This window comes from Castor canadensis, chromosome 5 (assembly GCF_047511655.1).
Source record: "Castor canadensis chromosome 5, mCasCan1.hap1v2, whole genome shotgun sequence".
Classification (NCBI taxonomy): domain Eukaryota; kingdom Metazoa; phylum Chordata; class Mammalia; order Rodentia; family Castoridae; genus Castor; species Castor canadensis.
This window is the reverse complement of record NC_133390.1, coordinates 124,244,569-124,256,785: the sequence shown is the minus strand read 5'-3', so window position 1 is coordinate 124,256,785 and position 12,217 is coordinate 124,244,569. Positions and strand designations below refer to the sequence as shown.

General features: G+C 38.3%; 1 protein-coding gene across 20 annotated transcripts in view; it reads right to left on the bottom strand.

Annotated features, from left to right (window-relative positions):
• The window catches only part of Rbms3 (RNA binding motif single stranded interacting protein 3), a 1,393,896-nt gene that overhangs the window by 551,467 nt on the left and 830,212 nt on the right, over positions 1-12,217 (bottom strand). The window lies entirely within an intron of this gene.

Here is a 12,217-nt window from a genome sequence, read left to right as displayed (position 1 = left end):
CTCTTGTAACATCTATGAAGTAGCATGACAAAATATAACAGTTCATTCATGGCACCTAGCTCTGTCCCTAGCTAAACTTTAGCAGCCAAGGATCTTTGGTTTGCCTTTACTCTTTTGCTCTCTCCTTGTCTCCAAAGAAGCTTCATACTACTCTCTACATGACAGCTACTGTCCAGCACAATTCCTGAAGTAAAGAATAGATTCATAGAATCTATATAGTGATTCTATGAATGAGTGACTGAATGAATCCACCTTGGATTCTTCTCTCATTCCTAGAGGGGCTTCTTCATGCTGAATGTCCCCTGTTGCAAGACTGTGCTACCATTATGTCCTTACATGCAGATCATCTTAAATAATTCTAACTCGGGCTCTCAACCTGGGTGTCATGGATAATCTGGACAGAAGCACTGTTTCTTCATAGTTCGGCTGTCCTACTCACTGTAGGCTATGGAGCTGCACCCTTAGCATTTGCCTGCCAGAGTCTATGACAGCCTACCCCCAAGTATGATGAACAAACATGTCATCAAATGTCCCCCTGGTAGTGATGGCGATCTCCTCCCATTAAGCAACTACTGCTTTAATTAGTCACACCATTTTGTATCAAAATGAAAATGATAAAACAAGTGTTAGACTTCAGATGTACATGTAACAGTACGCATAATAATATATTCTAAAATTAGCAAATATATTTATTTACGCTCAGTTCTTTTTCATCTAGGCATATCTTCAAAAATTCTCAAATGACATTATCTGGATTGAGTCCCTGATCTGTCTCTTGTTGCCTGTGTTTATTCAATTTTTATTGCACAAGATGTAACCTAGAAGTTTGTTAAGCATCTGCTGTTTATCAGACTCTAGACTAGGTGGTATTCATATGAGGGTTAATGGGTTGATACATTTCCTGCCCTAAGGGAACATCCAAATTAGCATTGGAGAGACACATTAAGTAAGGAAGCCAAAACCATACTAGATAAAAACCAAATATGCTGAAAGCTAGGAAGGAAAACAAAAGAGAGCTGGAGAGTGATAACTTGAAATCAGAAGGACTTGGTTGGTAAGAGCCAACTAAATAGAGCTGAACTGAGAGTGGAAAGGGTGGGAGATTTCCATGCGAGGTCCAAGAATTGCCTGGCAGGGTAGAAAAAGAAGCATGTGGGGCTTTCAGGAAATTTAGTAAGGCTAGGTTTAGCCTCAGTTCAGTGGGAAGGATATAGGATCTTATGATCAAGGTCACAGTCAGCGGTATCTCCATGGTATCTCACCACTTAACTGACCCAGCAGGCTTGCCCACTGGGCATGTTGATTATGCTACTTCTTTTACATTGAGTTTGTTCAGTTTCTCTTCATTTTCTTCTCTCAAACAACCATGTTATCCCTTAACTTTGTTCCATGGCACAAAAAGTTGAGTATTTTGATATATGAGTAAGGACATTTTTGCTATTGTGCCCAAAACTTGCTGTTTGGTCATTACTAACTTCCCAACTCTGATAAATAAATCTTCAGGTTAAAACCCAGCCAAGCTTCTCCAGTGGAATCTGGATGAATATACTCATTGTGTCTGACTACTATTCTGAGTTACAATTGAGAAAATCTGGGATAGTTATATAGAGTACTCTCAGTGGCAAGGGAGAATCTAGCCATATATATTTAAATAATTGTTATTACTAATATTGACTATGCTGTTAATAACATACAGGGACCATTCACTCACTAAGGTTTTTTAAAGACCATATGGCATAGAAGAGCACTATTATTTTTAAATCATTTTCCTTGTTGTTCTGGGGATTGAACTCATGGCCTTGTACTTACTAAGGCAAGGGCTCTACTACTTAAGGCACTCCCTCAGTCCTTTTGATTTGAATTTGTTTTTCAGATAGGGTCTGGCACTAACTTTCCCTGACCAGCCTTGGACCAAGATCCTCCTTACTCCGCCTTCTCAGTAATTTGAACCACAGGCATGCACCACCACATCAAGCCTATTTTGAGATAGTGTCACTCTAATTGTTGTCTGGATTGGTCTTGAACTGTGATCCTCCTATTTCCACCTACTAAATAACTGGGATTACTGGCACTCACCACCATGCCCAGTCAAGAAGAGTACTATTATCATTCTCTTTATGTCAACCAGATTATTGCATCTCAGAGAGGTTAAGTCTAGAGTTGATAAATAGCAGGTGCTTACCTAATTTCTATGCTACATCTTGTACAATAAAAATTGAATAAACACAAAACTTATAGAGGAGAGAGGAGGCAAAATTTTAGCACCACTCAGGAGCCTTGTTTCTTACTATAATATCTATTTTATACCTTCTGCCATTTCCAATTTTGCCAGTCTATATTTCCAAGTGGCTTTAAGATGCTGCTTCTTAGATTTAGTACATCAAAGGGCAGTCATTACATATGTTCCATTTCTCAATTCCCCATGCCAACAGCCCACTTACTTGAGCATTGTGTCATCTTCTTCAACTTCCATGATAAAAAACTCAACAATGGCTTCATCTAGTCTCTCATCCTAGATCTCAGAGTACCCTAAGCTACGAAAACCTCTGAATTCCCATTCTTTTTCTAGGCCAGAGTCAATATATATATATGGCATGCAGAAACTTCAAACTTCTTATCTACTCTCCTTTCCTCCTGCTTCCCTGTTTAATCCTTATGTTCATTTGAGGGGTGACGGTGAGAGTGGGGGAAGAAAAACACAGAACTGTCAAATGCGAGCATAATGTGGTCAAGAATTAGGGAATGGGGAAGTGAGAGAGCAAGTATGATAGGACTGAGGCCCAGAGCTGACATATCCCTTCTTTGAAATAAACATTTTCTTCATGGTTTCCTTAGTTCTACATAATGCAGAACTATTTAAAATGTAGAATATTAAAAATTGATATATTTTAATGTAGACTGGTAGAGGAGAATACATTCTTCCCATTGCCTTTTGGAATTTAATATCGCAGAAAGCTCAAATTCTTTGCTGGTATAAAAAAGTCTGACTTACTTCCCAACTGCCAGTATTCTGTTTCACTCCTCTGACTCGCTCAACACTTCAGCTTTTTCTCTTTATAAGCCCTCCATACAGTAGGTGGTTAGTATGTGTTGGCTAAAGGGCTTCCTGGTTATCTGATGACAGGTCGGATGGAATTTATCTTTTCCTTTCCTTGTGTGCTTTATTCTCTTAACATTCCCTGAATGTTTAAGGCCACTTTCAGCTCTCCTCTCTCCAAATTCTTTGAATTCCATCCTGTACTCAAGCTTCTCTTAAAATGAGACTTTGATTAAAGCAATTTTTCCCTTGCATAGCCTTTACAACCACCAGGGAGCCAGAAAAATGTCTCCAGCTTTATGTATCGCAGATCAGATAGACCAGTTCAGACGGAGCCATTGGCTGATCAAATAAGAGAGCAGTGGCTACAGCACAGCAAGGTCAATACATGTTTACTTAATTCTTTTTCCCCCAGGGCACTTTGCAAGCATTTCCATAACCAGAACACTATTTAGTAAATTGCGTGATGCCTAAAGCAATCAATGTATTCTCCAACAAGTCCAACTTACTTATTCATGGGGAAAAGCAAACAAACAAACAGATAACAACAGCAAAAGTCAAAAGCAAACCAAAGTTGAGATGAAGATAGGCAACTGTATGCATGGGAATGAGATGTGTGCTTTGTAAACAGGAATGGAAGTGCCCCATTGTAGAGAAAAGGAGTATTTCAGAAGCTCTTTGAAAAAGACACACTACCAAAGGTGGCTGTCTGTGTCCAATTCTGGTTTGTGAATTCCAGAAATCCCACTAAGAGAAAAAGACTTCTCAGTGTCATTGAACCAATCAATGTACAGATTTTAACACACAGTGCAGGGACTCTTGCTAATATTTACTATTTCATTTATCTGTTGAGGAAGCCCAGTGACTGAGGTAGCAGTGAGCATTGTAAATCATTCTTTGCTTTTACAAATTATAAATTCCTTCCTCTCCACCCATTTTCAAAATAACATCCTTTAATCAACATAACATTTGTAGAAGTTTCTCAGAATGTCTGACAAATGCACAAGCCTAAATGAATTAATTTGTGCAAACCAAAAACAATTTTGTATGCTCCAACTGCCAAAGACAGATGACGAAACTACGGCATCTTAAAAAAAAAAATTGTCAATAATCTCCAGGGATTAATTTGTCCCAGCAGCCACTCTCTTGATTAAAGTGGCTCTTGCTTCCTGTCTCAATTCTTTGTCTCTAGAGGGATTTGGAATTTTATCATTGATTAACTTTTAAATCATTTTGAGCCACTGAGGAAGGGATTTTAAAATGATAGTAAAAAATATTTTTCCTTCAGACAAAATTGACTTTGCTCTATTACTCAAAGTCACACTCTATAAATCCTTTTTAGAAACAGGGAGGGCTTGTGGTTTGGGGTTACTTAGCACCATGTCGACTGTTGCAACAGGGCAAGGGATTGCCATGAATGTGCAGAGTCAGCATGGTCAGCAGCAGCAGAAATGGCAGATTTTCAGAAGTGGGAGTCTGGGTGATACTTGGACTGAGGGAGAGAGAGGACTTGTCTTGAAGCAGCACGTGCTTGATAAGGCACAGACACCAGGCTTTTCTGAGATGTTTCTTGAGGTGGCCCTGCTGGGAGGGAAGGGTGCATGGGGGATTAGAGAAAAAAGGAAAAGCTACTTAATCAAGCACTGGGGCTGCAGGCCAGAAAGCCCATCCCAGTATTCTCTTTAAGAAATTGAAGAAAGTGACTTGGCATCCATTTAAGGAAGATGCTCTTCTTAAAATAACAATTTTCATAATTGTATGTACTATCTTTTGTGCTTGCTAACATTTGATATGTTACCTTCAGGAAAACCTGATGAGATGAATACTAGTACCCTCATTTTGCAAAGGAGAAAACTGAGGTACAAAAGGTATAAATGACTTTCTTAAGGTCATACAGCTGGGTTCCACATTGAAATCCAGGGAGGTTGATGCCACAAGCCTTGTGTTCCTCCCAACAGGACAGGACTTCAACTCCTAGTGATATGGGCACTATGCTTGAACTGTAGGGTTAGAAGTCACTGTAGGATGAGATGGCAGAAGTCCAGCTACATGCACTTTTGAACAGGAAGCAAGGAAGGCGATGATTGATAGCAGCAATCAAAATGATGGCTAGCATGCCCCTCCCTCTATCGAAATTTAAGTGAAGTCCATCTTAAAATTTAATTTCAAAAGGGAAACCACCATTAGGAGTTTTTCACATAATGCCAGACTAGTGGGTTCATTCACCAAGATTCCTGGTTTGTATTTAACAAAAGCAAAATGAACTGGCTTGTAGGTCATCCTAAACAGGTGATTCATTTGGAGTGCTCTGTTAACGTGCTTCATTTTTCAAGTCTAAAAACTGCATCAACCTGGCCCTCTGACCTCTTGTAAAGTGTGTGGCTGTGTGTAGGTTTGAAGGGAAGATGGTTATGTTATCTCCTTGATGCATTTTGAAGGAAAGTTTAGAGAGGGATGTGAGTTGTTTGTTTTAACAGAAAGCATTGGTACAGCTAATAAATGCTATTCACACATCAGTAGGGTAAGGAAAACATGAACAAGCTATCTTTTATACCTTGTCAAACCGTATCCCATGAACACTTGTCTTCAGGTGGAGTTGTGAAGCATTGTAAACAACATTCTCAACTTTGACACTATTGACTCTTCAGACAGGGCACTTCTTTCTTTGCAGAAAGATATCTTGGGCACTGTAGTCAGTTAGTGGTGTCCCTGTTCTTTACCTACCAGATGCCAGATGCACTGTCCTCTCCTGAAGTTGTGACAATTGAAAGTGTTTTCAGATAGTATCAAATGTCCCCTGAGAGGTTGTAGGGACCCTCTTTTAGTAAAGAACCACTATTTTAAACAAGCCCAACCCCTTTTTCTTGAAAAGCCAATACAGTACTCTCATAGAAAAATGATACTAACTCAATGGTCTAATTAAAACTCATTTCATTGAAAAACCCTGTCATCAAACCGAAGTCCAGCTTTTTACCCTGAGTGCATATGGCGCACCCTCCCCCACACCTCCACCCTCTGAAACCAAGATGCCACCACCCACATTTCATTTGCAACAGAACAGATCTGAAACATCCTTCTCCCTCTGATTGAAAACATAACCCTTTTGCAAAGAGAATGTTAAATATTTTTGCATGCAATTCTCCTTGGCCAAGAATCACGGGCCATGATGCCAAACTGCAGTCAGCCCTATTGCTGGCATCTGGCAGCTGGCAGAACCCCGAGGCAGTTGGTCTAGTGGTTTGGAGGAGCTGTGGTCTCTATCACACAGCAGTCAGTTCTGCTGATGGTCTTCCCAATTTGTTTTTATTCATCTCCAGTGCAACAGAATTTGTACTCTTACCTACTCAAAGGGTAAAGCTCTGGAAAAAGTCTTCCACAGGACTGACATGCCAACACTCTACTGTCCAAAAAATGAATACAAACCACATTCCTGTCTTAATCTGCACAGACACACGAAACCCATTGGTTGGTGAGTAATGCTTCAGGACACTCTTGGATACTTCTCCCAGTGTAATTTCCACTTAGCTTTGCTTCTGCAGGCCTCTCCTCAGTGTGATGGACTGGACATAGCAGAACCATGGCAGTCACTGATGTTTATAGAATAGCTTCAAATGAGGATTAAGGTGAATGTGGTCCATGAACGCAATCACAGATGCAGCTAAATTAATATCGAAAGCAAGCTACGCAATTTCAGCCATGGTTTCATGAGCCTTGTGCATTACGGCTCTGCAATTTATTGCTAGGCAATTGCCTCTCCATTACCTAGAACAGGACTATGGAAAGCAATTGTTCCAATTACGCCTTTTATAACACAGTGTGGTGGAAACCTGCCCTTCTCCTTTTTTCCTACCCACAACCTAGATATGGAAATGAGCAATAAAAGATGAAATTGCTGAAAAAAGCGACCATTTAAACATCCTCTGTCAGCTGGTCTATGTAATAAAGGCTGTCAACAGTGGTAACATGGTGCTTGAGAGCACCAGACTTCCCATTGCCAATCCAGCACTGCCACTAACTAGGCTCTGCAACCTCCTGTTGCAAGTAAAAACAGGATCCTAGTCATCTCACCTCATAGGTTGTTGTGAAGCTAAAGTATGTAAATTACTATGAAATATTTAGCACAGTGCCAGTCACAGAGCCAAACTTCAATAAATATTTTTTTTTCATTTTATGATCATCACCACCATCATTTTCATCATCACCATTTACGGTGGATCCTTACACTAAACACTACGTTCTCTGTTCCTACTTGGAGTAATTTGCATGAAGGGTGGGCTGGAAGAGCCAACTGTTCATTTTTTAAGCATGAGGGCCACTACACTTGAAATGAAATGTCATTAGAGCTGTGCTTTGCCATTTCCAGTGAGAACCTGAATGTGATAACAGCAGTGCGAAGCAGTCATTTTGAATGGAATGGCGACTTAGCTTCAAGGTATTTATAAATCAGTACCGAGTTTTTGTCAAAATTCTGTTAGGATGAGATTCAGCAGATTGCATATCACACAGTGTTCTGTGCTATTTACAAATAGGATTAGTTTAAAGTCCTTGAATTCCGTTCAGGCTTTAGATACTTGGAAAAACAAGTTTCAGTTCAAACACCTACAAACCAATTTCATTTAAAAATTTACAAGTTACTAGAGGCTGCAATAACTGATGCCAGTGGCCTTTTATAAAGATTTCCAATCTCCAAATGCCAGTGGAATCTATTCTTGCCCAGTTCCCTTTTGTATTTGACCAACTATTGATCTCTTTAAGGAAAAAACAAAGAAAATTAGCACACACACTTCAAAATTTGAGGTACTTTGGCATCTGTTTAAAGGGTCATGTCTATGCTTTGAAAATAACCCAAGTTGCTCATGACTCTAACAATGATAATGATTGGTACTTCTGGGAAATGAAGACATGATTAGATACTAAGGTGGAGATTATAATGTCAGTTACACTATGAGCAATCATTGTTATAATCAAGGACCTTCTTCAATAGTGACCCTGATCCCTGAATGGAATCTCTCCTGTTTGTCCAAGGAACATGTCAGAGATAACCCCATCACCTGCCTTCAGAATGGGTTAGAATCACTAGGCAAAAATGACTGCCCAGAACTGTTCACCAGCACCTGTTCATGGAAATGTCTGGGATATCCAGTGGTCAGCCTCCCAATTCCAAGTGCAGTCAGAGACAAAGAGGGGAGCTCTGGAAAGTAAAGCAGTTGCGGTCAGTGTCACCTCATACCTCATAGGATTTATTTTCCTGATGTTTTACTTTAGTTTTTCCCTATAAACCTCTAATTTTTACTCTTTTCTTAATTTTGTTTTTAAATAATGTCTATGTTTTACGCATAGTCCAATATTCTCTAAGTTTCACTAAAATTATAATTGGCAACATTGCCAACATTTAATTCTTCTGGTTTACTATGTATGGAGATCAAAAATATAAAGACCTGGGGGCATTGGCTCAAGTGGTTGAGCACCTGCCTAGCCAAATGTGAGGTCCTGAGTTCAAATCCCAGTACTACCAAAAGAAAATATACTTCTTTGCCTTTGGCCCTTCTTCTCCCACTTCTCTTTTAGGCTCATGGAATGGCTCAAGTGGTAGAGTATCAGCCTAGCAAGCATAAAGTCTGGAGTTCAAACCCCAGTACCACCAAAAAAAAAAAAAAAGTCCAAACATGCAGTTTAACAAGTACCACCATAAGATATGTGGACATAATACTTTATTATAACCAGATGAACTCTTTCAAAGTTCCTGCCTTCAATCATGAACATCTTTGCTACAGATACAGTGAGCCATTTTCCCACTCAGGTGACTAATTCTTTTAATTAACAAATCATATTATTGATTTGGTTATTGACAGCAAATGGGTGGCAGAAATAATGTATTTTGTTTCCACCACGAGTAATAAACATCATCATCAATAATGGAACATCAACCAGAACACCAAAGTGGTTTTTTGATTCACAAATACTTTTGTCCAACTTCAGAATTTTCCTTTACTGAAAATGTATCTATGCTGACTCAGGAGCAATGCAGTAACATTATAACACATGGAGCCATACTTTTTTTCTCGGTTTTCATCTCAGTTCCAAGTCCATATGTCACCCTTCTATCTTCTATTTCCTAGCACTTACAGTTCACACACATTGTAATGACATCTGCATGTATACTTTATTTTGTCTTCTTCTCTTCACAAGGATGATCCAGCCTGTGCACCTATACCTGATTCTAGGATAACTTTGATAATGATGCCTATTAGAAGTGGTTGGGAATAAAATGCATTATTTCTGCCACCCATTCACTACCAGAAACCAAATCAGTAATATGATTTGCTAACATAAAAATTAGTGAAGTGACTGGGAAAGTGGTTCATGTCTTTCATGAGTGAAGGCAGAAACTCTGAAAGAAATTTTTCTTATGAACTGGAGCATATTTAAGAACAAAGGAAAAATATAGTGATAATTAAATCAGGACACAAAAATAAAATGAAGTTTTCTAAAACAAAATCATAGGTATATGATCACCCTTTAATTGTTTTCTTTTTAACTAAATCCCATATATGTCTCTAGGATCACTTGTAATTCTATTCCATTCATGACATCTTCCTCTTACTACTTCTGCCTTATTTCATTTCCATTTTTTCTCAGCTTCCACATCATTAAAATCTACAAAAGATCATGCAATAATTAACAAAAATAACAATGACTGATATTTATTGAACACATACCATATGTCATCCATGGCTCTAAAAGTAATGTTCTGATTTATTTCCTGATCTCAAACTCTTTGAGGTAAGTACTACTGGTATTACCATGTTAAACAGGAGAATACCGAGGCTCAGGAATGACTTTCCAACATGCTCAGCTGCTCAGCAACATATCTAAGACCTGAAACTAGGCTCTTTTCATTTCAGTTAATCCCAGCTTGAATTCTAAATACATATAATCTAGTATGGTAGCTACATGCAGCTATTTAAATTTAAACATGATTAAGTGAAATCAAATTTCATTAACAATTCAGTTTCTTAGCCATATTTCAAATGCTCAAAACAGACATGGTTACTGACTGCTGTATCCAATTAGCAGACACAGAACATCTCTATCATCATGGAAAGTTCTATTGGGCAGTGGTGATGGAGATTATTCTGATAGTTACAACACTGCTACATACAGACAGAACCCATGTGTGCCAAAAACAAAAAAAACAGTGGTCTGCTGGGCGCCGGTGGTTCAAACCTGTAATCCTAGCTACTCAGGAGCAGCAATCAAAGCCAGCCCAGGCAAATAGTTGGCAAGACCTTACCTTGGGAAAAAAAAAAATACCAGCACAAAAGGGATGATGTAGTGACTCAAGGTGTAGACCCTGAGTTCAAGCCCCAACACCAAAAAAAAAAAAAAAAAAAACCCAGTGCCAGTGGTCTGAGGTTCTGCGCTGCTACTCATGGATTTTAGGAAGTTTTTAGTGCATTTACTCTTCTTTCAGTAGAGACCATATTTAAGTTCCCATTTGCACCCAGGGAATGGGTCCAGTTTTGGCATATAAAATCTTTTCACCTGTTACCTCCCTAATCAAAAATATACATTATTAAAAGAGAGTTCCAGGAAGTAAAAACAATCTGTGAAAAGAGCAAGATGTATTTTATTTGTTTTAAACCAATAGTCAATGTTTCATCTGTAATTTAAAATTGTTAAATACCCAAAGAGAGAGAGAAAGAGAGAGAGAGAGAAAGTAAGCAAGCAAGAAATTGAGATTAACTGTTGGTACAGAGTAAATGTCTCTCTTTTTGGTAGACAAGCATCCTTCTTGGGACATCCTGCATTTACAATACTGTATCACGGACTTTATAAGAATATCCCAAAGGAGGACTCCTGCCCCACCTCCTCCACATAAAACGCTATTCTACTACTCTTACTTCCTTCTGAACAGGGCCAAGGCAGAAAAGGAGAATGCTTTCTTACAGGGTAGTATCAGAGCAATTCAGCAAATTCATAAACAATAACCTATATTCCATGACATAAAATAGTTTTGCTGTTTTATTAGCCAATTCATTCATATTTTATTGATATAGAAAAATTAAATGTGAATAGAAACTAAGCTTTTAAAGTCCTGAATCTAAGAAATTTAGACTATAAAACACAATAATTTCCTCAAGAAGGCACTCTTAGAGCACAGATCAAAAGTGTGACAGCAATTAATACATGCAAATTAATTGCTTCATTATAAAAATTGAAAGAAGTGCTTACACAGATAACTTCCTATAAATACATTTTCAACATTTATTATGTTTTGGGCCATGAGTTGTTAACTCTGAGAATATAAAATGGTTATTGTTATCAAATTTACTCTAATTTTGTAATTAGAAAACTTATCACATATTTACACATCAAACTTCTTTTTCTCATAATCACAGACCTTTATGATGACTCCCTTTTTCTGTATATCATATAAATCAATGCGCTTTGTACCTTGGAAGATTTTAGATGCATCTTCTCTTTGCTGTTTGATTACTGGAGAATCTTTCTTGGAAAGGGAAAGAAAAATAAGATAGTCTTGTTTTTCTCTTTCCAAACTGTTCTTGTCTTTTTTCAAAGTGACTGAGCTTCAGCAACGGGCAGCAAAGGGCACTTGCCCTTCACTGGAACATGTTCAAAGGTCCAGGAACAAGGGATGTTGGCATCACTGTATAATGACCAAGAACATAGACCTTGAACACACATGACCCCAGCTCTTATCCTGCTTTGCCACTTTCTGCCCATTTGGCATGGGAGAATATTACCTAACCTCTTTTGCCTCAGTCTTCCTGTTTGTAAAAACAAGAATAATTACTACAGAAGCTGTTAAATATTTCAAATGAGTGATTATGTATAGAGCCTGGCACACAGTAAGCACTCCATCAGTTCTAGCTGTTACTCTTATGTAAATGCTAAGGCATTTTTACAATGCTATTTGGTCCATCACTGATCTAGCTAAGCTCCAGTTTGCTTGATTTAAAAATCTTATGATACAAAGTAAGAAGTCCACTGATGCTTGCCAAACTGAAATTGTCTATATTATAAATCAAGAAATGTTCTTCCTCAGTAGGATCTTAGGTTTAGTTCATTCTATTTGCCACTGATACTTACAATCTTCAGACAAACTAATGCCAAAACCCTTGGAAGAATTTTTAAGATAAGTGTAAACTCTCACAA